Source organism: Protopterus annectens, chromosome 7.part0 (genome assembly GCF_019279795.1).
Source record: "Protopterus annectens isolate FY-2018-M chromosome 7.part0, PAN1.0, whole genome shotgun sequence".
Classification (NCBI taxonomy): domain Eukaryota; kingdom Metazoa; phylum Chordata; order Ceratodontiformes; family Protopteridae; genus Protopterus; species Protopterus annectens.
Genome location: NC_056739.1, coordinates 1,842,612,475 through 1,842,634,989, shown reverse-complemented (window position 1 = coordinate 1,842,634,989; position 22,515 = coordinate 1,842,612,475).

The following is a 22,515-nucleotide window of genomic DNA, read 5'->3' as shown; positions in this document are numbered from 1 at the left end:
TCAGGTATAGGGCCAAATGAAGTTTAAGATAAAAGTTAACATCATTTAATTGTTTCATTGCTCCTGAAAAATATATTTTTTTCTTTTTGGTTGATTTTTATTAATATTTGTGATTCAATTTTTTTTATTCCATGTCCAAAAAGTTTGGTTACTTGACATAAACTCATATATATATATATATATATATATATATATATATATATATATATATATATATATAAATACATATGTCTATATATCTATCTATTAAGATATAAATAAACATATCTATGTGTGATTTTGTGTGTGTGTGTGTGTGTGTGTGTGTGTGTGTGTGTGTGTGTGTGTGTGTGTGTGTGTGTGTGTGTGTGTGCGTGTGTGTGTGTATGTGTGTGCGCTGTTTTTGTCACCATTTGTTGTACTGTATTATGCATAATAATATGTATATTAACTCTATACAGCAATATGCTAGCTAGTAGACACATCTGGACAGCAACTATTATTTCCCCCCTGAGCTTTTCTCTTGACTGGGCTTCACCCTACAGGTTCATAGGAGGTTACTGGGTTAATGGCCTAAGGGCCTTTACAAGCCTAAAATTGAAAAAACCCTGAGTACCCATATTGACCATATTTAGATGGTCGTTGTTAGCAGAGCAATTCTGTGATCAGCACTGACTGACCCTATCCAAGACGGATATAGGTGCCACCCCTGGGATGAATTTACAGTTACCCATCCACTTGTCAAAGTTGAACTTGAATAAGGTCATTGAGGAGCTCTGCTTCACATGGAGTGGGAGATTATTCCAGAGGAGTGGTAATCACTGGGAGAAATATCTGTCTCTCCAGCATGTTCTGTTAATATCAACAGATAGGGTGAGATCCCTGGAGTGAGTTATTCTTGTCCTATTTGGTTTACAGATGTGCAGCAATTCGATTAGGGCAGGGCCCAAGACTGCTCTGTAGGCAAGGCACAGTTTGCCACTCAGCAGCCTGTGTGATACAGAGTACAGTGACAAGACTTTAGGTCTTTCAATGTGTGTCATGTTTTGGAGGCCCTGGATTCTCTTGGTAGATTCTCATTGTAAGAAACCTCTGTGGTCTCTCCAGTTGCTGCAGGTATCTGGTGTGGTACACAGAGAAGGCAGAATTGTACTCAATCAGTGGTCTGATAAAGGATGAGTACAGTGAAGCTATAACCTCCCTGGTTTTGGATGCAATATCTTATTTGTGAGATGTGCAATGTAGCATGCTTTTCCTATGACTTCAGACACACAGTTGAAGTTTAGATTGCTATCAAACTCTGTTTCCAAGTCTCGCACCACTGGGTTTGTTCTATCTGTATCATAATTAGCAGGGACTACTTCTTTGCCAAAGGGGATAATGAGGCTTTTTTTTTTTGTGTGTGTTATGTTTTAGTCTGTGTATTTGGCACCAATCATTTCTCTGTGTCAGCCCTTTCTGTAGTATGTAAACATCATTGGGAAACTATATGATTTCCCCCAGTTTATAGTCATCTGCAAACCTGGTAAGCCACAAGCCATCTACCTTTGCTTGGACTTCAGAGAAGCAAATTCAAAACAGTAGAGGGCCCAGAACAGATCCTTGCTGTATCCTTACCAGTGACGTACCTAGTTATTTTATGTTGCTTTACTGACCACTTCTTTCTATCAGGAGATGTGAGCATTATAATTTACTTTTTTGTCTAGGCGTAATAATCAAGCACATGTGGAGTAAGGCTTTACTTTCTGATCCTAAGTTTCTGTGCACAATACTGTACATACCCATTAGACATCCACTTGACAGGCATACACTGTGGTGCTGCATGGGCTGCCATGTCCATTTTCAAGTGCCCTGAGACAAATTTCTCCAGATGTTTGCTGGTCCACAACAGAGATTCTAATACAAACTGCTCCCCCAAGGTATTTGCTCCTAATACATCCACTATGAAAGTAGTGAGCAGGCATAACTTCCTCCTTCCTTTAACTTTCACACCTGCTCGTCTGGTGACTGGGGTACTAACTGACCCTAGGTCACCTGAGTTGTATTCAGAATATTTGTCTTTTTATGCCACAGAGCTAGTCTGAATATGAACTAAGTGATGCAGAACAAAACTGTTGTTTTGAAAGTAATTTGCTTTTGACTTATTTGGTATGTCTTTTCATCTCATGTTCAGATATTAAGAGTTTTGCAAATGTGACTTACACTATTGTGCAAAGACGTATACAAACATGTCACTATCATAGAATTATGGCATCATGACAGATATGTAAAGATTCCATAGAAACAAATAACGTTTTATACCGGTTCATGAGTATACGATTAGAAGTAATCTGGTTTGTTAGCTTGAGCACACTATTGCATGCCTGTTTGTCATTTTGTGTTTTTGAGCCAATATGCCTGAAATACTATTCTTTTTATACATATGCCATGATGCCACTATAAGAATTAGGATTGTAAGTATTTTGCAGACATTTCTGTAATTTTGTAGTTCTTTCTAGATTATACCTTTTTCAGTTTGGTATGCAACATTTTCTTTCTTGTCTTAGAACTGTACACTTAAGAGAGGAGGAGAAACTGATCCAGTGGCAGAAAAAACAGCATTCCACAATAGCTACTGCTGTTATATTCAGCAAATGTTGTGTAAGAGAGCATTGGTTAGAAATCACTTTGGTTGCCGGCAAAACTACGCCAGAAGGTAATTGTAAGGCAATTTGTATTTTTTGTCTGCAGTTTACTCAATGTTGCATGCATGTACATTTAACTTAATTACACTTTTGATGTTTCCTGCCCCTGGGTTTAACTTTGAAACTATTGCATGCTAGAGAAGGCTGAGTCCCGAGTTATAAAATTAATAAAATATTTACAGGAGAAGAAAAGGAAATTATGTTTCTCTTAAACCATGATGATTAATGTAGAAATTGCTAATTTTGTTAATGATGTTGCTTTTCCCCTCCACCTTTTCCTCCTTTTTGATTCCAATTACTGTTTTCCTTTTAAAAACACTTGCAGTTTTGAGTTATTGTATTTGTTCAGCTGTTGTGCTCTTAGTCAAAGCAAAGTATATATTTTTTTTTTGCAGTGGAACATTGGTTTCTGGCTATTATGGTTTGCAAGAGCCAACAGATCAGCACTGTATCTTGAATTCATTTGCCTAAGACTGCATAAAGTGCAACTCTATTACTGTTACATACATTTATTTACCGTATTTTATGTTGTGGATAAAATAAAAGCTGTATAACCTTTCAATGATTTCTGATCAGAAAGATGATACATTACAGCAAAAATCATATATGTGGCTTTTACTTTGTGTCTTTCGGCTTTTCCCGGTTAGGGGTCACCACAGCGGAACTCTGGTCCACTAATGATTGGTAGTTGATTTTTATGTGCCGAGTTACCAGCCCTGATGCACAACCTTCAATGAAGTTACGCCCATTCACGCATGTCTCCACGCAGAAGACACTCCAGCTAAGAATCGAACCGGACAGCGTCGTACTGTGAGGTGACAACACTACCGCAGCACCACTTTTACTAATGTTTTAATAATGCTCCCTAAACATAAACATATACATCATTGCTGAAATATTAAAGAGAAACAAGTAGTTATATAGATAAATACAAGCATGGCAGCTTTGAGGTTTGAAAACCCAATCATATCAGGTTTAAAATCAAATCTGCCTCTCAAAACGTACATGGCTACCTAAGGAAACTACTACAGATGGAATTTAATACAAGGGAGTGAGTGATAATGTGCTCAAGACACAAAAACTCAACAACTATGCAAAAAAAAAAATACATCAAAACATGTTATGTAAATGTGTTAATGTTGTGGAGGGGACAACACTGAAGAATGTCACCATATACTCATTAGAACAAGTGATTGCATTAAATGGATACTGATTTGTAATAAGAAACTAAGATTTCTCTGGGGGAGAGGTAAAACACAAAATATAGGTAATGGGTATTTCATAACAGTGAAGAAAAATAGTAGGACTTCAGAAAATATAATGAGCCTCTAGGGTGAAAATTGACTTCCATTCAGGTTTACGTTCTTAAAATATGGTTCTGGCTCATGATATATGTCACTTCACCTTCCACAGCTCTTTTTGAAAGTTTGATTGGGTATCAGGAAAATGATCAGAACTTTTCAGACTGGATCTAAGATGTAAGCACACAACTCTATTTTGTAATTTAGCTAAATAGGGAAGAACTGAAAAGGGTGATAAACCAGCATTACAAATCTCTCTCTCTCTCTCTCTCTATATACATATATATATATATATATATATATATATATATATATATATATATATATATATATATATATATATATATATACACCATAGTCCTGCTTTCTTTAAGTGATTTGCCTCAACATATGTCTAGACTTTAGATACAGTACAGTCCTATAACACTTTCTTACTGAACTAAGTTAGCATGTTTCAGAAGGACATCCAACGCCTGGAGATGATTACTTATTATCCTGAAACCTCTGAATAATCTGTTCAGTCAATATAAGCTGAAGAGGGAAATATACTAGTACAATAAGAATTATGCAAATAAAGCCAGATAATGACTGTTTATCAGAGAGGTGCTTGTTACTAGTGGAAGAATGGATCAAGCAGGTGGTTCATTAGAACAGCTGAATGGGAAATAGTAGAAACACTTCAGTGGGCGTGGTCAGTCTTAGTTTTCTTCTTCTGACATATTTATATGTCACATGATCCCCCCTCTGGCGCAGTTTAAGTAATGAATTATCTGAACTGTAGTATCATCAATACTAGCAAAGTTTAGTTTAAAAAACTTCAGCAGAGAAGAGGACATAGAGATCAGCATGTAAGTATTTGGCTGCTTGTTTCAGTTCTTAGGGAGATATAAAAGGCCACTAGTCTGCTTGTTTTGGCTAATTAATATGCTGATGTCTCTATATGTGCCATTTATGACAAGCATCACACAACAGATGTAACTAAGAGGTCAACAAGTTGCTTGAAACAAATTATGCATTGATTATTTTGGTAGGCTAGGTGTTTCAAATAATCTTTTACTGAGACATAATATGAAACCAGTTTCAGATATGAAATAGGGTCTGTTTCTTCCATCAGACAAAGGATGCAGTAGAATAATGTATTTAATAATACACAATGGGCAGGATTCACGAAGCCTCCGTGCAAGAGTTATAACTCTTACACGGAGGCTGCAGTTAAACGGAGTGATGTCAGCATGCTCTGCATATTCATGAGAGCATGCTGAATCACACCTAAGGCTAACACGGTCCATGTAAGACAGTAGGGGGCGTGTCCGTAGGCCGAGCCCTGTAAGCGGACATGCCCCCAAAAGAGTAAAAGTGCCCAAAGTAAACACCGATGGCAGAGTCCATGGAAATGTGAATAAACACAACACAACACATGCACCCACAGACTACGAACATAAAATGTACAAATGAACATCTCATAATTTTTTTTAAATTGTAAAGATGTTTGCCCGTGAGTGCGCTCGTTTGCGCGGGTATGCCCGTAGTGCAGCCACAGTTAGCAGTCAGTGGAAAGCATATAAGAACTAAATATGCAAAGTAAGCCAAGAAGCAATAGCATAGCAGTAGAGATGTTGGCTGAAGAGCAGGCATTCATGGTTCGAGCCCCCACAACACCAATTTTTATTTTTAGCAAAATAAGCACGAAACAAGTCCCTGACAAACATGTACACATAAAATCACATTTTATGTAAAATGTAATGAAATAGCCCATTTATATTGAAGAAATGTGAGGTAACAAAACAATAAAAAATGCCAGATGTGCCCATAGCTGAGCTACAGTTTAACAGGTTGAGTGCATCTGCCCATAGGTGAGCAGTGGTTTAACTGGTGCAAAATGAGTGCCTGTAGTTGAGCAGTGGTTTAGCAGGTGCAAAATGAGTGCCCATAGCTGAGCAGTGGTTTAACATGCTGAACCTATGTGCCCCTAGCTGAGCTGAGCGTAATATGCATGCTGATAGCCAAATGAGGCTTAAACCAGCGTACCCCATTTGCGCAGAGCTGCGCACCACGCAAACAAGCTAACTGATGGGCAACGTTGAGCAAGCCGTATCAAAACTGCCTTTACACAGACACACCCCTCAACTTGTCTAGACAGTCATAAAAAATAAAAATTAGTGGCCAGGTTCAAACCCAGGATACTATACACCATAGTCAAGGTACTGAACCACTAAGCCATGACAGAAGCACCTATAAATGCAATAATAGCAAATATATAGGAATGAATACAAACTGGAGCATGACAATGCAGGTTTAGTGAAGTTGATACAATTCCAAAATGGCCAATCACAGATATGTGTGGGAAAAACGGCCTATATAAGCCCCATAGGCGGGAATACACAGCATAAATGATTGTAGAACTGACTTGCAGCCAGAATGACAGGAGTAGGTGAGGGTAGTTTCTTTCGAGCACAGAGGTAGGGCGTTGAGGAGTCCAGGTACATGGTCTGGCTCCTAGTCCACAATCATGAGGCCCAACTCATGCAGGGCCAGGTCCTGTGGGGAGCATATAGGGCTGAGGCATGGGACCGGCTGGCTCATGATCTCACCAGTGCCACAGGGATTCCAAGGACTGGTGAGCAGGTCCGTCACCACCATGCGGACCTGAAGAGATGCAAGCAGGACCAATTGAACCTTTGGCTCCAGGAGGCCTGGCAAATGCCCAACGCCCCACTACTGAGTAAGTTACATTTAATTATGTATGTAAGAAATTAAGCTAGCTGATGTTATGGAGATGTGTATTCCATTATTACTTCATTTATATTACAGCTACAGGTGTCCGTTCTGCGATAGGCTGGCGCGGTTGCACCACCAGGCAGGTCAGTAATCCACTCCCAGTAACTGTAAAGAAATATAAAAGTATGACAGTTAGCAAAAGAGTGCAGTGTAGTCACTAAGTCATAAAATCTGCAAGTAACAGTGTAAAAGTGTTTGCAAGTATTGCTTGATTACAAAAGTGTGTTGCAGTCTGTAATCCAAACATAAAAATGAAAATGTCTGACATAAATTCTGAAATAAAGATGCCCCACCTGTAAGAAAATAGTGCACAACCTGCAGCAGGCTGAAAAGTACAGCTGCAGAAGATGATCAAATCACATGTGTGAAATATATCCCTGTTGAAATACTGAAACATGACAGAAGTGAGACTGCTGGAAAGGATTGTAATAACTATTATTTATTATTTATTTATTTTATTTTACATTTGTTAACTGGGACGGTCCGACTGGATACATGTCCTTTTTCAGCGGAGGCCCGGGGAGAAAAGCTCCAACAGAGTTACATTGATAATTAGGTACAGTAAATGAGCTGAAAGAACTTAACAAAAACATAGGCTATTTACATACAAGTACAAGACTGCCATTACTATTTCTGAGATTACTACAAATGTAACATTAATAACATATTAGCAAAGACGGTAGGCAGTATAATGACATAGAGTTAGACAGGATACATATTTCTTTATCACAGTATACAAAGTACTTATCATCTTAGCTAGTTGTTTATGTTTTAGTTAATGGCACAGAGCTAGTCTGGGTTTGAGCAAGGACATAGCCAGTGTGACTTGAAGTGGAGTTTTAGACTATTTTTGAATTGACTTAGAGAAGTTGCAAGCGTGATGTTATTTGGGAGAGAGTTCCATATTTTACCAGTGGTGTTGGCAAATAACGCGTCACCACCTAGGTTGAGAGATTTAGTTGTTTGGACAAGGAGTCTGTTTGCTGAGCGAAGGCAGCTTAGATTGGAGTAGGACGTCATTACATTTTTTAGTGCTGGGGTATTCTCAGGTTGTTTAAGGATTTTGAAGGCCTCTATGAGTTGGGACTGGTGAAGAAGGTGTGGGAATTCTATCCATCCAAGCTTTTTCAGGTTAGTACAGTGGTGTGTTCTGTAGGGTAGGCCTGTAACGAACCTGGCAATGTGATTATAGCAGGATGACAGCTTGGCCAGATCAGATTTGTTAAGGTGAGTGAGGACAGGAGAGGCATATAGTAGGGTAGAGAGAAGGTGTGAATGAGCTGTGGCTGCCCTGGCATTCGGGGTAAGGAAGGCTTTAATTCTATATAGGGTCCCAAGTTTCTTGTTGACTGACTTAATGGCTTGGTTGATATGTATATCAAATCTGAGTTTATTGTCAAGGTTTACTCCTAATAGCTTTGTATAGGCGTGTGGGGAGATGATGGTCCCATTATTGGATTTTATAGTGAAGTTTTCAGTCATGAGATCTATTGGTTGGGTAGAAGAGAAGTAACATGGTTTTGTTTGGATATAAGATCAGGAGATGGTTGGCAAGCCAGTTTTCGACTTTGGTGAAGCTATGTTGGGTGGCAGTTAAACATGTCAATAAAGCCTAGAAGTAAGTACCATCCTGAATAGTAAAATGAAAACAAGTGAGAGAGTGTGAGAAAGTGTCATGAATCCAGCAATACAGTAGTAATAACCCCTGAATAAAGTATACTGCAGTCAAGACAGAATGAAATGCATGTGAGAATCAAAACCAAACAGCGAAATCTGTTCAAAGTGTTGCTGCAATTGGAATGTGTATCCCAAAATCTGGATATGTTGCTCTCAGTCTGCAATATGCAGATAGTATGATTGTCTGATATACCAAACATCCACACTTGTCTATCGCTATATAAAGCAAATGTAGCAGGATGATGTAGCTGAACAAAGCTAGATATGAATGTGTATGAAGAACAATAAAATGTATATTGATGTAGCAGTAACAGTCCTATCACCAAGTTGAAGTAGTTATCATATAGGAAACTGTAGTTAGAACAGTAGTGTGTATATATGTGCAGCTATTAGAAATGTACAGCATATGTATTGGTATTCGAAGGTGTTAATATTATTTTCTTCACCCCACCCTATAACCACATATAACCCATTCCACTTGAAAATGGTATGTGCAATCACAATTAACACCCCTGGACATTTGTCCTGTTGGGTCATATATATTTGCATGTCCATTGATGCATCTGCCCTGTTCATACATCCAAACCTGATGGCCTGTTGCCATCAGTCAACCCTGCATGTTGTTGGACTGTGTATTGCTGTTCAAATTATGCATGTGTTATGCTCACTGTTCAATGGTGTGAATATCTGGGTGTTTGGTTAATGGGAATACTAATGCATGCTGTTACAACTAATTGTGAATGGTATTATATGTCACTAACCCAAACTGTCATGACAAAATGCAAAACATAGGATGACAGGGAAGGCGGGTTCCAGCGGACCCACCTTTCCCACCTCAGCTGGTGAGTGCACCTGGCACTAGTGCCCAGTCTGGACCCTCCTCCGGTGGCCCTGTGCCACTTGCGGGTGGAAGCACTGCAGGGGATGGGGCTCGTCCCCCCTCTGCAAGTGTGGCCAGAGGAGAACCACCACTCACCCTCCGTAGCGTCCGGACTGTGGTGCATAGGGAGATCCGGGACTCTGCTCTCGAGCCCCTATGCCAGCTTGAGGCACAGGTGGCACAACTTACGGGCATGCCTGTTGCCCGGCCTACACAGCCCCCAGCACAGCCCTGTCCTGGGCAGTGAAGGAACAGTGGCAACTGCCTATGGGGGGGATATCAGTTCCACTGTTGCCATCTGTGGGCTCATGGGCTCTGGATATCCAAACCTCCGTCCCCGTCAATTGTGTAACCCCCCCCCACATGTGTCATACACCGCCCCTGTACGCATCTTGTTTGTCTTGTCTGTTGACCTACCCAACCTACCTCCCCAGCTATAACGACTTTCTTCACCTGACATACCACTCTCACCTGAAAAAAAAAAAAAAAAAAAAATTGCACTCTGTACCCACAAAGAAATTACGCCCCATACATAGTGCCCATTCCGCACACATGTCTGCTGGACATGGAAACTATCAATTACAATTGGCTGTACAACAAGTATTATTGTTGTCCTGACACCTCTGTCAGTGGTGGAAGGTTTCAAATGTCACATACATACATATGCACAGCTGTTGCTGATGAAGAAATGGGCAGCTATGGGCCTTACCTACATCCCTCCTGCAAATCCCAAGCTTGTTTCACTACTGTCTTACCCTCTCTCTGACCCCTTATTCACCACTTTTCTGCCTCCCCATTTTCATTTCTTTCAAAGAAAATAGCGTGGGTGTGCACCAGAGTAAGCACTGTTAAGCGGTTGTAAGCGGGTGTGCACGTGTACTCGGAGCTAAATGCCATTGTGCATGTGTGAGCTCCGCACAAACCAGCGCTAACCCGGTTACAACTGCTTAAAAGTGACTTAGTCACTCTGATTGACAGGTCCTGTAGTCAGTTCAAAAGCAAAATAAAATCCCACTGTCAGTCCCGAACCTAGGAAACAGTAGACTGTATGACCTACAACTAAGCCATGACTCTTATACAAGAACATTGTGCTAACATAAATATAACATGTAATAGTAGGGATGAATGTAAAGGGAATATAGGATGTGTAGTACACAAAGCATGTCATTTAGAATTACTGTCAAAACTAGTGGATTCCCATAATAGTAGTGTGTGAACAGAAACAGCCATGCTAGTTGGTAGCTTGTAGGTAATAATGTCAGTTAATGTACATATATAAATGTATGTATATTTACATATAGATATATATATATATATATATATATATATATATATATATATATAGATAGATATATAGATATATAGTTGTAGGTGTCATTGTGCATGCACACTTACTACAGGGAACAGGAGAGAGGAATGGAGAAATGTGAATCTACAACACAGCCTGAATCATGAGAGAGATACTAACCTTTACATTCACAGAACAGTGTCCACAGCATACCAGCATGGTCCCCGCCCTTACAATCTGAAAGGGCAATGCCTATCTCACATACCCTTTTATAGCACTGTCCTGAAATCACAGTGAGAACTGCAATCAGTACACAACTGGCTGCATGCAATTAGCAAATGCTGGCTTACAATTGGTGCAGAGGCCATCACATGGACCTATGCAGATACCTACAAAAGCATCCTGTACTAACACTCCACACAAGCAATACGTTCATTCCACTGTCTGGAAGCAGACAGAGGGAGAGAGACAGACAGAGACAGAGAGAGAAAAAAAAAAAACACACGCTACACACTGTGAGTCTAAGCTGTCAGCAGTGACAGTAGCAAGCCATGCCAGCAGCAACAGGAAGTAGAAACAGTGGTAACGCAACCAGCTGCGACAAACACAGGTAATGTAAAGTAGCAGGTTAATAGTCTGCATACTGTGAACCCTCCAAATGTGTCATAGGTCTGTATCTATAGGTATGTCCATGTGATATGTTGTGTGTACGTAGTTCCACCAAAAGGGGATGACTATACATTACATGTCAATCAGTGTTAGGCCATGATCCTGGCAGCAGTTGTCTGTGCGTTGCCCTCAGCAATGGCTGTAGTGACTGTTTTGAAAGGTCAGCCTGGTTCAAAAGGCAGGATCAGCCAATCACAAAGGCAAACTGGCTGGGAACAAGTGTCTGCAGGTACCCAATATCACTGCATATGCATCCCATACTGAATAATTCCATAGCTTAGCAGACCAGGCCAGTTATGCATATGATGTGGTAGTTCCCAGGGTCAGTAGAGGTGACTCCTTAATGGTGTGGGACCACTGTTGCTGTATGCCAGTGTCCAGGTACATATCCTGTAGTACAGCCAAGATTAATTATCAGTCTTATATGCGGTTGTATGTCCTCTTGGAGTGCATGTAGCACACATCCAGGGATACCATCAGGTCACAGTGATGCTGTGTGTTCTGCTTTGCTGAGGGCAGCCCTCACCTGGACATGTGAGATGATAGGGAGGTTACATACAGCTGTGATAAGTATTTCAACTGGTGGGGTTGAAGGAGGGGGGAAACGTGCACCGAACCTGTCTGCAAGAATGTTGCCAATATCTGTGTGTTTGGTGAATGTTAAGTAGGTGTGTATTAACGCAGAGCATATCTGAGGCATTTGGTCCATATGTGTAACATAACTGAAGAAGGCCTTGTGGTTATCCGTAGTGTTTGTGGCCATTTCCCTCCCAGAGTAGGCCATGGCCGTTGTTATGAGAGACCGTAGCGTAGTACCAGTGCTGACCACAGATGCCTTCCCTTAATGTGAATCTGCTCTGTCCTGCAGTAGCCTCCTGCTATTGTTATACAATCTGCCTCTGTCTGGGGTCCACCGGACAGGATGCCTAACCTTTGTGCATAGGGTCTGGGTTAGAAATGTGTGTGCAAGTTCCATGCAATCTGTGGGATGTCCGTGGTAAGCATTTGCAAAGGGGTCATCAGTGTGGGTTGTGGCTTCCACTGGCTCAGTGTGCTGCATGGATACCATCTCAGTCCTAACAAGTGAATAACTGTCTAATCACATACATATCAAAGTAGTCTACTGTGCTGGTGGTGGTGGTGGGATATGTATATTCAGGCCGAGTAACTTGTGTCCACATCACACTAGTGGATGGCGTCCCACATACAGTACCTTGGGATGAACCCCCAGAGTGAGGTTGTGCATTGGACCTGTTGCAGTGTGCTGACCGATGGGGCATGCTACTATGTTGTGTGGAATGTGGCAGGTATTGTTGCACAGGTGTTGGCTGAGCACTGATATCTGGCCATATCACTACACACGAGTATCATGTATAGTATGTGTGCCATATATTGCTGACATAGTCTGCTGATATCCTGTTTGTGTTCTCTTCCAGGGATATGGCGCGTCAGCATAATCCCGCCTACTCTGCAGCGGAAGATGAGGAGATACACCAGAGCCTGGTGCGGGAGAATGACATACTGTTTTCCCGCACCAGTCACAATCAGCAGGAGAGGGCTGCACTGTGGCAAGACCTTGTCCGCAGGGTAAATGACATTGGCACGCATAATAGAACATATGAGCAGGTACGACATCACTGCAGTGATTTAATCAGAAATGTCCGTCAGCGTGCGTCGGATATCCACAGGCAACAGGTTGCCACAGGAGGTGGGGTGGCCACACATCCCCCCCTCACCAGACTGGAGGGGCTACTCCTAAGTGTTGTGGCTCCAGCCCCGGAACAGCAACAGCAATACACCTGCATCATGATGGAGGCTGGATCCACACAGCAGCACGACATGGAGCGTGCAGGTAATATGCCATATGTACACTTGACTGTTCTGTACACTGTTAGTTTATGCATGTGTAAGGTGTGTCCGTGGTATGTAGCTTTCATCATAGTATGTAGTTGTGTATGTGTGATATTGGCAATATCAGCAGCTGATGTGTGAAAGGCAACTGGTGTACTACTGCACTGTATCATATGCAGTATCAATGGCACAGTTGTGCCCACTGACATTAATCTCATCATTTCTGCAGGTCCCTCTGGGGTTACAGCAAGGCAGGCCATCCATGCTGGTGAGTGTGTTTAAAAATACCTATAATAGTCCTGATAGTGCTAGTAACACTAGTGTAACTCAGTAGTGCTCTGTGTGTATACTGCGGGGTGTGCATGTGTGCAGGTGTGCCTGTGCCCATGTGTGCATGTGTGCATGTATGCAGGTGTGCCTGTGTCCACGTGTGCATGTGTGCATGTGTGCCTGTGTCCACGTGTGCATGTGTGCATGTGTGCATGTGTACACGTGACCACGCGTGCATGTGTGCATGTGTGCATGTGTCCATGTGTGCCTGTGTCCACGTGTGCATGTCTGCATGTGTGCATGTGTGCCTGTGTGCATGTGTGCATGTGTGCATGTGTGCCTGTGCGCATGTGTCCACGTGTGCATGTCTGCATGTGTACCTGTGTGCATGTGTGCCTGTGTCCATGTGTGCATGTGTGCATGTGTCCATGTGTGCATAAGTGCATCACTGGTAACATTGTGTGGACACTGTATTCTGTGTTTCCTGTCTTCCTCCCACAGGTTCTGGTGCTGCTCTGGTGTCCTGCAGCAGGGAACCTGAATCTGGTGCCACAGGTACTGGTAATGATGATATCTGTGTAATGGTACAGGAAGGTGTGTCAGGGTCCACCATTGGTCAGCCAATTGACAGTACACAGCTGTCAACCCCATCACTGCGCACAGTCATCCTGCCAGTACATCCTTTGTCACCATTGCCCCTAGGTGATGGACAGGATACAGTGGGCATTGACCAGGGTAATGTGGTATCTGTGGCACATGCTTCCCCACACAGCAGCCATGAGCAGGGTCCTGCGATGGTACCACACAGACAATTGCCCATGGGTTATCGTGGGAGCATCCATGGGTGTACTGCCTCTGGCAGACGTGCCCAAAGAGGTCTGTCAACCTCAGCTATGTTTCAGGCTGTCATGCAGGCACAGTCACGTATGGAAATGTACACCAGACAGGGTCTGAGGGAGCTGAGAGCATGTCATACAGCCATGACTGACAGTATGCGTGACATCGCGGATGCTATCCGTAATTTCACCGATGTCATAGACAGACGTTGCGGGGACATATTACAGCAGTTCCACAACCAAATGTCCATGAGCCAGGGCAATGGTGGGCGGTTGCACCGTCGACATGGCCGTATGCCAGCAACAGCAGCAGCTGGCAGTCGGCGCGGACGACAACAGGCCCGCGCATGCCCCCATAGTGCCAGCAGCAGCCCCAGCAATGCTGGGTCTGTGCTGTCATTGGAATGCCCCAGGAGACCACGTGCACGTGGCTCCAGACAGTCCCAACAGGGACTTGTGTCCAGTCAACACACTCCCGCTTCTGATGACAGTACCCAGTCTGGCTTAGTACTGGATACGGTCCATAGCACCCCTGCCAGGCACAAGTACCGTGTCCATGCCCGCAGACACTGATCTGTATGACCTGTCAGGTGCAGTCTGTGGCTGTCCACAAACCCCTGTATATGGCAGCCATGAGGTGGAACTGTGTGCATGCATACACACATGCGAAATGTTACCACCTAGGGTGACCACATACACGCACACACTGCACCAACAGTGCCCCACCCTGTACTGCTGCTCCTCACCAACACACATACACACACACACACACACATGTCAATTGGTGGTATCAGTGGCAGACTCAGGCATACCTAATTCACACCCTGTGCATATGATGACACTGTGCCACCTCCTGCAATCTCCAACATCATTGTGGGAACAGGTAAACACATTGCTGATGCACAGGGTGACTACATAGAAGTGTATTAGTAGTATCATGTTGGTAACAGTACAGTGTGCTGATATGACTGTGTGTATATCCCAGCATGCCTGATGCAGTAACCGTATGAATGTCCTGAATTGTTATCTGTACCCATAGTACGTACCAAAGTGTAACAGCTGCACATAATTGCATGCCGGTGGTAAGGATGTCAACAGATAGCCACATACATGGGTAGCACAGGGGGGAAGCTAATGCAAGTAGTGATATGCAATGATGGACATGTACAGTAATGGTGTCAAGTTGCCCACAACGACTATGCAATGTGGATGTTTGCGCATGTTGATATGTGTGCAGTACCAATGTAATCCAAATCACAATTAACTATGACATAATATCAGTTCTACCATGGGCATCTGCGCTGTGTATTCCTGGGTACATGTTGATAGTGCCTACATATTTGCATTGTTACTTACTGTTAGTGTTACCCCTTCTTTGTTGTACAATGAACTACTTCCAGCCCTGCTTACTGTAGCTTTGTTTGCATGCATGTTCGCTTGGGGTTCCCTGGAACACTGCTTACACCTGTAATGCAGAGTCACAGTACTTCTGTGGACTCCTAGTGACATCTGCATAGCATACGATACGTATGTCACGTTTACACATGACAGAACGTCACTGTCCGTCCTGTTCGCATGTACGTTGCCTGTGACACATTGCACATGTCTTACCTGGCATTTACCCACGTGTGCAGTCATATATGCCAGTGCTATGAAACAGTAGCAGTACACCCACACATACACACCTTCAGTATGTTGTTCCCCATTGGCCCTATGTGTTGGTACTCCCCATGGCAATCACACTACTAGGGTAGCATGTGCAAAGGTAACCTGTGAATCACCTCTATGGTCCAGTTGTGGTTTATGTGAGTCATGTGGCAATGTCACAGCTGCCACATGTATGCAGTCAGCCATCACCCTTGGCCAGGAACGTACAACACATGTGTGGGATGCCACCACATAGCCAATCTGGGGACTGAGCTCTCTGAACCCAGTAATGCCATACCCTGTCAGGTGGCATGTCATATTACAGTGACTACAATACAAGTCATAGACATGCACTGACAGCATGCTGAACACACTGGGGCATACGTGGGGACTCAGAATAGCATCCTGCCTGAGCATCACACACCTCCGCAGCTGGCACACAGGCATATGTTCCGTCGGAACAGAGCACATGCCACACATGGCACACAAATCCTGTGTGCCACGCACTCACAGCCTGTAGGGCTACACAACACACCTGCTACAGATGTGTCAGGTACCTGTCTTGGGTGCTGCACTGGGGTCCTGCTCAACAGGCTGTATCTGGTGAAGGTCACAGTGATATGCCTCAGGGGCACTATGGTCCACCACAGAACACATGCATACAGGTCAGTCAGAGGCATGGACACATATGACTCAGTCATTGACCATGCCACTATGGATGACCTGAGACATACCTCCCTGGACTACATGATAGGGAACATAGAATGGATCTCTCAGCATGTGGCATGGGCCAGTATGAGCCTGATCTTGGTTGCCAACATACCCTCACCAGGTATGCTACCACTATATGTAGGAAGGGTGTTGTATGTCTACATTCTGCTCAGTCTCCAATGTCATTCATAGGGTATCCGCTGGCTGTCAACGTGTGCTTACATGCTAGGGAATCCACAATGATGTGCAAGGGTCAGCTTACACGTGACACCCATGGCCCGATGTATATTGGCGAAGCTCCTTGATACACACATACTGCCTTATGCTGCAGGACATGGATTACATAGCCACCTCCATGGGTATCACACAGGTTAGGACACTAACAGTGCTGCTACACAACACCAGCAGTGTACACCGCAAGATGCATGCACTGGACACTGTCCTCAGCATGGTGAACTGCAATGTCTGTGCAGTACCAGAGTCCTGATTCATGGCTCACAGGTGCAACCCATCACTGCCAGGTTATGTCTCATACCATGCCTGTCATCCCCTATACATGTAACAAACATGGACAGGGGGGGTGGTATCCCAAGGCACCACAGATACACACACCTCCAGGTTGTTGGCACAGCACAAAGCATCAGGGCCTAATTATGTGCAGCTAACAGTGTGTCGGACTGCCATCTGGTTCATAGCCTGGCACATACAACCCTCCCATACACAGGAAAACCACCTATCCTCCATAACAACACTGGCAATATGACAGTCTCAAGAATTGTCTATATATGGCTGGACTGCATCCAGCCAAACATTGTGCATGAGCATTACTGTAGCTACAGCACACTAGTTGAAGGGTTCACAGCATGTGGTCACTGAATTGCAGTGGAATGACATGTTACCACTCCCACAACAGGTGGGAACAAGCAGCACCTGTACATCGACTACATGTAGACTATATGGCCCAGACCAGATGTGTATCCCCTGTTGTAGGTATTTTACCATATACACCCACACTGTATAGACACATACCGCATGTGGCCCCTGCACAGTAAGACACAGTCATATTGTTATGCATTGCAAATACCATTTATCCACTCGAGGCATGTGTCAGACATGGTAACTACTGCAGGTCACAGGTATTTATGTGTATGTGTCACACACATACATCATGTGCAATGCCATTGCTGGTTTAGGCAATGGCATGCATTGTTATGCACAAAGACCCACACAAGGTCATAATGTGTGACACAACCACACGTGGCAGTTGTGGGTTACCAAAACATACCTATCTGTACTCTGACAATGGTATTAGACCCAGTAGCAGAGCGCACTATTGGCATTACTGGCCAACTAGCCCTGTTTGGCTGTGCTGATAGTGTGGTGACATCCCCTGTGTTTACTGGGGGAATATGCAGCATCTGGTGTATTGTAGTATTTGCCAAAAGGATCTGTTCTCTTACACTTGCATTTGCACACACCCTACTTCCCCCCTCCCCCACACACATGCACACTTGCCATTTGCAGGATTCATACCCCTACCTAAGTCACGACACGTGAGAGAGACACATTAGCGAAGTGCACTATTCGGATTATTAGATGGTTCTTCTTCTCTGGCTGTACTTATAGGGTGCTGACATCGTCAGTGTTTTGAAAGGGTAATGTGCATCAGGTAGTGTGATCTCCTGATTGCCAAAACTAACATTTTTTTTATACAAAAATGCACACACACAAACTCCCCACATCCAAACACACACACACTTGCAGGTTTCAAACCCCTACCTAAATATGTTATGGCATTTAAGAGTGACGCTGTAGAAGATTGCGCTATTCTGATTACTGGTAGATGTCTCTTCTCCAGCTGTATGTATAGGGTGCTGACATCATCACTGTTAGGAAAGGGTAATGTGCATCATGTAGTGTGATCTCCTGATTTCAAAAAAGCACATGTTGGTCGTACAGAATTGCACACACACAGAGTTCCTACATCCAAACACACACACGTGCCATTTACAGGTTTCAAACTCCTGCCTAACTATATTATGACACTCAGGAGAGACGCATTAGCGGAGTGCGCTATTTGAATTACTGGGAGGTTTCCCTTCTCCTGCTGTACTTATAGGGTGCTGACATCATCCGTGCTGAGATGGGGAATGTGCATCCTGTAGAGTGCTTTCACAGATGCCAAAAGGGACATCTCCCTCACACAGACTTGCACACACACTAACCCCCTGCACACACACTGAGCATTTGCAGGATTTAAACCCCTACCTAACTATGTTATGACACTCGAGACGGACGCATTAGCAGAGCGCGCTATTCACATTACTGGGAGGTTTCTCTTCTCCTGCTGTACTTATAGGGTGCTGACATCGTCAGTGTTTAGAAAGGGGAATGTGCATCCTGTAGTGTGTTCTTCTAGTTGCCAAAAGGGATATTTCTTTCATACAGACTTGCACACACACTAACCCCCTCCACACACACTGAGCATTTACAGGATTCAAACCCCTATCTAACTATGTTATGACACTCATGACAGATGCATTAGCAGAGCACGCTATTCGAATTATTGGGAGGTTTCCCTTCTCCTGCTGTACTTATAGGGTGCTGACATCATCAGTGTTTAGAAAGGGGAATGTGCATCCTGTAGTGTGTTCTCCTAGTTGCCAAAGGGGACATTTCCTTCATACAAACTTGCACACACACTAATCCCCTCCACACACACTGAGCATTTGCAGGATTCAAACCCCTACCTAACTATACTATAACACTTGAAGGAGACGCATTAGCGGAGTGTGCTATTCGCATTACTGGGAGGTTTCCTTTCTCTTGCTGTACTTATAGGGTGCTGACATCATCAGTGTTTAGAAAGGGGAATGTGCATCCTGTAGTGTGTTTTCCCAGTTGCCAAAAGGGACATTTCCTCCTCACAGACTTTCACACACACAAACCCCACTGACACACTGAGCATTTGCAGGATTCAAACCCCTACCTAACTATATTATGACACTTGAGGGAGACGCATTAGCAGAACGCACTATCCCGAATTACTGGACATCTGCTCTGAACCTGCAGTATTTATAGGGTGCTGACATCTTTATTTCTACAGAGGTATGTACATGTAGTACTACCTGTCAGGTGGGGGATAGCATATATATGCATTTGCAGCCACATACGTCAGGGTCAGATATGCACATCGCACTGGCAGGTTATGTTCTATACCATGCTTTGTGACCACAGGACCTGTAACACACAACACAACCAGTCCAGAACACCTCACCCACATCCAGGACACACACTTAGCTTCCCTGGGAACAGTGCCGGGATATGACATACACCATTCCAGTTGTTAACATCAGGTACAGGCATATTGTGTGTGAGAACTACTCAGGCCTCTACCACTTTACCCTACAGCCACTACAATTTGTGGGTCCATATGCTATGGCAGAACCACACACCACAGCCACATGGGGGAATACATATTGCACCTGTCCATCTGCAACGTGGGTACTCACTGTTCCACACCAGAGGTAGACCACCATTGTTGATATCTGACCATACCCACCTTTCCCTGGACATCCATATCCCATCTCCACCCACAGGCAAGGTTGTCATTGCACACAAATTGTATTTAGCACAAGCAGACTCTACACTTGTGAGGACTTGGGTAGACGACTTCAGAGGACCCATGCTGGGGGACTATACTGGCCACTCAGCATCATCCTTGACAATTGCATTCTATGAGCATGTGTACGGTTTGCATTGATCATGCTATCCCACATATACCCATGACTGCTCCACAACAAGATACCTGTCAGGTGTACACCAGCCATATATGAGCCGTACAGCAGACAGAGTGAGATAATACATTGCAGAGCTGTAGCCCACAGAGGGAGGACATCTGTGAACAGTTCCAGCACAGCACTTCATTCACACATAATCATCACAACTCAGTGTTGACAGTGGAATTGTCCAGAGAATGCAGATAGGGCTCCCCTCAGTCTGTTATTGATGGACACTTAGTGTTAGAGATCCTCAGCAACCCTCTTCCAGCACACACTGACAACATGGCTGTGGCTTAGCACATTCAATCCCTGGGACCTCCACGGTGCCCCTGCTTGACAGAGGCACAGCTCACTAGCCTCACACGTTGCCTTATGTGACCTACTTTACAGTGGCACAGTAGCCTACTGTACTGGGGATGCAGATGCCAAGCACACTCTGGCTGAGCTGTCATTCCCTAGGGCAACAAGCCTAGTATTGACCTCTACACCCATATGTTCAATTGTCGGATGCACAATATTTGTTGTGCTGTTCTACTGTTTGCAGGTCTTTATTGCCATAGCATTCCCTGTTCCTATGACCAACTTGTGTATCTGTGGAAGATGTTTGCATATGACGGCGATCCACTATATCACTTATGTCTCTGTAGTCATTTACTGTGTGCACTGGGCAGATTGCTGTGTTGTGGTTGGTTCCTGGACTGACACGTACAAATACCAGATATGTGTGGCCAACTGCTAAACAGAGATATGGCCTAAGTGTGTGAGCATGCCCAGTTCAGCCTTTCCATGGCATGTTGTCTGACATATAAGCCTCATTTATCAAAGTGTGCGAGCATGCCCAGTGTGAGCTTTCCATATGTTACACTCTGAAGTCCACCACATATTTGGGTGTGTGTGAACTTCAACAATATCTCACGTTTATGGTTGTGTGTTGGGTGTCATGTTGTTTACTAACTGGCCAACTGCTTCGTGTCTGCCACAACAGGGATTATACTGTGCCTGCAGGGATTGCATGGGATACTTTGCAGACAGTTCTCAACATACTTTAATAATGACCTAACACTGTAGTACCGTATAGTGTACTGGTTCAGTACTTTCACTGTGGTGGACAGTATCCAGGGCTTTAGTCCTATGACTGCTTGACATCTTCATAGTGAGCACAACAGACTGTGTAGGGGCCAGTTGTGCACATATGACCATGTTGCATTATGTTCAGATATGGACTACCTACACCAGGCTCGTCCAACATTGGTAGTGTATTCCACAACATGGGTGGACATTGGCAAACACTAGCGATGTTCCCTAGGCCATTTCTGATGCTAGTCACAGGGTGTGTTTGTCCTTGGACACACATTGTAACTAGAGTTTGCCAAAACATATGTCATGGTTAGTATACTGTGCCTCCGTCTACCTCTGACATAACAGTGATACCCAGGGTTAGCCTACCATCTCCCATCCACTCATCAGGATTCCTCTTGAGGGGTGTCGATAAGTGACACTCTGGCTGACCTGTACCAGGAGTTTACTGAAGAGTGGGGGTGCCTTCTGTGTTATGGATCATTCTGTACAGCTTATCCTATGTATGTCCGTGCTGGGGTTCAGGTCTCTCATGTGCATAGCTCACTGCCATTCAGATTGTACAAGGTGCAGCATGTTCATTGATTCCAGGTTGGACATGGCTTCATACGTCAGGCACAGCTTGCCTGTAGCTGGGCACTATGGCAGTGTGTGGGGCTGCAGTTTGTTTACTCAGGCAACACATGGCATCTGTTCATGCTCTTTGCTATTCCTGGTGGGGTACTGTTGTGGACTTTACAGTTGATGGAGGTGTCTGTTGAGGTATATCCCACAGGGGCTATTGTAGTCAATTGTGACGCTGATGGAGGATGACTGCAGAGCCACAGTGACATCCCCTTATCTACATCTGCCAACCTTCATGTTTGGGTGGGTATATAGTATATGTTTCTGCGAACACTACAGCCACATGTTTGTCCAGTGCAGGATATCTATCACCTTTTGTACCCAGGTCTCTCATTACATGTTAGGTACATCATGGGTTAACACCTGTGTGGTAATTTGTGGGCACTTACTGTATATCCACGGTGGTTGTCTATACACAGTTCTGCAATTAGCTTGCTGACATGGCTATGGCTCCAGTTGTC